At 42.7% G+C, this 3,591-nt stretch overlaps 1 long non-coding RNA gene across 1 annotated transcript; it reads left to right on the forward strand.

The window, feature by feature from the left end:
* The first annotated feature begins 875 nt into the window (after positions 1-875).
* LOC129627371 (uncharacterized) lies at positions 876-2,779 on the forward strand. Its single transcript, XR_008702592.1, has 3 exons — positions 876-993; positions 1,358-1,637; positions 2,653-2,779. It is a non-coding gene; the product is annotated as an uncharacterized LOC129627371 (long non-coding RNA).
* The last annotated feature ends 812 nt before the right edge of the window (positions 2,780-3,591 follow it).

Consider the following 3,591-nt stretch of genomic DNA (forward strand, 5'->3'; position numbering starts at 1 on the left):
TAACTGTTTCCTCTGTTTTAGAGAACAGAAGGAGGGACCTTCCCCACACTGAGGAATGCTGTGCCATATTCTGACATAGAATCTGGTGGGCTGGGCCTGGCCAACACCTGTTCTCTCTGAATAAAATTCTGGTGATGAGGCAGACATTTAGTAAGGCCTGAACACAAGCCATGTGCCCAGGGCACTCAGGTAGTAAGACATGACCTCCAACCTCAAGGAGAGGGAACATCCCTGGATCCTTGAGATGGGGACCTAAGTTGTTTCATTTACTGTTTTAACTCCAGTGCTTTCAATAGTGCCAGATCAAGGGTACAGATTTTAATAAATATTTATCACACAAATCAATGGGTTCTGTTACAGCATAGCTGGGCTATAATTGGGAGGGTGACCAAATTAAGAAATTATGGAGCATGTATGACTAGTCCTGCCTGTGTTGGAATGTGAGGTGAGGGTGTTTTTGAACAAGACCTCATGGGAGAGGTAACACGTGAGTTGGAACTTGAAGGCTGAGTTGAATTTTTTCAAGGGAGAAAAGGGCATTTCAGTGGTTGTGGAGACAGGTAATGGGAAGCTCTGCTAAGGGGCTGCTCTTGTAACCAAGACTAGAGAGGACACAGACTTGATTGAGCAAAGTGTCATTGGATCTGCAGATGAGGGGGTGTTTAAGGATTTATATGAAAGAAACAGGTCGATGGCAGGCAGATGCGGACTGACAGTGACAGTGGAGACACAGAGAACTCAGGTAAAGCTCCCAGGAGGAGGCTGATTGGAAGGTGGAGGCACTGAGTCATCTTTGCTCTCGTTTTGACTCCACCCATTTCTCTCTCCCAGCTAGAACATCCACTCATGGACATGTGTTTTGTTTACTGTGGAGTCTTCAGTACCTAGAACACTTACTGACACATTTCATTTTGCTGAATGAATGATTCAGATTTTGCAATCGTTGTCCTCAAGGATTGTGGTATTGTCTGGACTCTCCCTGCTTTGTGTGTGGTCTGTATTCTGGTAGGGAAGTCTCTTATGTCCAAACTTTACTCAATTCTTTGTACTTGTCCATTCTGTTCATGTTGTTTTTTAGCAAGTCTGGAGGTCAGAAGGATATTGTTCTGGTAATATCGTTGAAGAGGTAATAAGTCTCGTTAGCCTTTCCCAGTAGGTCTTCCATATTGTGTTTGAATGGTCATAGAACATCTAAACTGGAAGGATCCTTTAATAATAATGACTCTAATAACATATTTGACAGCCTATTGCATGCCAGGAACTCTGCTTAACACTTTTTTGGGAGTTGTCCATTTAATCTTCATAAGAATTCTGTTTTATTTAATCTTTACAACAGCTACTTGTTTTTAATTTACAGATGGAAAAACTGATCCTCAGTGGTATTGTACAACTTAAAATCTGCCCCCCCTCCCACTTTTAAGAGATCTACTTGCTAGTTTCTAATTACAATGAAAGAACCAGAATAGAGCTGAACATGACTGTAAAAATGTGAAGGTTGAGAAGCCAGTCCAGGAGATGAAGACCTGGACTGGAAATCCCTTCTGTGATACTGTCCTTATCTTCAGGCTCCTGCTTGTACCATCAGAGTTGCTTGCTGGACACAAAGATGACAGTCGATCTTAATGCACAGTCACATGGTGAGGTTCCTTTGCTTGAGGTTCTGAATTCAGTGATCAGAAGGGCAGTGTTTCAGTAATGACTAAGTTAAAGAAAGATGATCCGTCAGGCGACTCATGTCCCTTGGCATGAGAAAGTCAACTTCCTTTGACGTTCTGGATTATCAGTCAGGATCCCAATATGTTGATGTCGGATGCGTGGATTCCTAGTTGAGATCAAACTCACGGTTCCAGAGAGCGAAGGTCAGAGCACTGAAATGGATGCATTAGAATTAAGCTGGCTTCTGTCATAAAGCTTCATATAAATATTACACCCAGCTCTATAAGAACTCAGTGTTTGGTTTCTGAACCTATTAATATATAATGAGGCTATGGTGTAATTAATATCGTTTGTTTTGATTTTCCGTTAAATCCGCTTTAGTAATAAGAATGCAAGGTAATTATTCAGAAAGCCTTTTCAACAAATGTCAGTTTTCATTGATTAAAAATCAAGTCAGTGCTTCATTTGAAATGATATTTACAAGCATGCTTTAAGCCGAAATGAATAATTATCAGGTTATTGAACTGTGAGTTATCTGCAAAGAATTGTCTACTTTTTTCTTTTTGAGTCTTGCATTAAGGCTTGATCTCAAATAATAACAGAAGGCAAAACAGGGGGTGTTGAGAAGAAACATTATGCTTTTGTTTTGAGGAATTTCATTTTCTTTATTTAATGTTGAAGCCACAGTTTCTCTCCTCTGTTGGTTGTGGAATATCCAAAGCTGAAGTCTGGGGACATGAGAGCCAAATGTTGTTCCATGGGAGGGACTTGAAGCCACCGGTCACCAGCCACCGAGTGTGCCTCGGTTTCCCTGCAGCACTGAGCGGTGGTTGTGCCAAGCTGACTCAGGCATTTCTTTTCACTCTAGAATGGCTTTTTCTCCTACATATTTCTCTTTCTTTCTTTCACAGAAAACAATGGGAAAGTAGTTTGTCATCTGTTATTGAGTCATGCTGAAGGTAATGTGAATTCAGAGCCCTTTGTTTTTTTTTTCAGGGCCTGAAGAGTGTGTACCACGACAACCCCAACAGTGTAGACTGCAGTGTATTCATGTTTACAAATATACATGTATATATAAGTCAAGTCAGCAAAATTATGTACTGCATGGATTTAAAAATAAAGTCGCTTGTGTGACTAACTCTTATTTGATGTACTCCAACAAAATGACTGTAGCCTGCCAGGCTCCTCTGTCCATAGAATTTTCCAGGCAGACATACTGGATGGGGTGCCATTTCCTACTCCAGGGATTCTTCCTTACCCAGGGAATGAACCCATGTCTTGCATCTCCTTCATTGGCAGGTGGCATCTTTATCACTAGCACCACCTGGGAAACCCATAACAAAATGACAGAAAACCATGACCGCATGCTTTCTCCATTCACTTACCCAGGATCTTTTGTCCCAAACCCACTTGTAGGTGTTTGAGACAGCTACAGAAAAACTGCCCTAAGTCCCTCCCTTGTGAACCTCACCTTTGAACCCGGGAGATTGACAATAATGAACAGCATGTAACACGTGGAGGATATCAGATGGTGATAGATGCTGTCTGGGAAAATTGAGCAGGTAAGTGGATTGGGGTGGGGAGCAGGTTTGGGCAGAGAAGGAGTTTCATTTGGAACTGAAAAGTGAAAGTGAAGTCGATCAGTCCTGTCCAACTCTTTTTGACCCCATGGACTGTAGCCTACCACACTCCTCCGTCCATGGGATTTGTCATGCAAGAGTACTGGAGTGGGTTGCCATTTCATTTGCAACTAGTTCATCAGAAAACCCTTACTGAAAGGAGATAGTTGGGCAGGCCCTTGTAGAGTGTGAGAGTGAGCCATGTGGCAATCTGGGGGAAGAGCATTCTACCTTCAGGCAACAGGGTGTGCAGCCCTACTGTGGTGGGAGGCCGGCCGTGGAAGCAGGAGGAGGCCAGGGTAGCTGAGACAGGGTG

The sequence above is a fragment of the Bubalus kerabau genome, chromosome 14, assembly GCF_029407905.1.
Source record: "Bubalus kerabau isolate K-KA32 ecotype Philippines breed swamp buffalo chromosome 14, PCC_UOA_SB_1v2, whole genome shotgun sequence".
NCBI classification, from domain to species: Eukaryota; Metazoa; Chordata; class Mammalia; order Artiodactyla; family Bovidae; genus Bubalus; species Bubalus kerabau.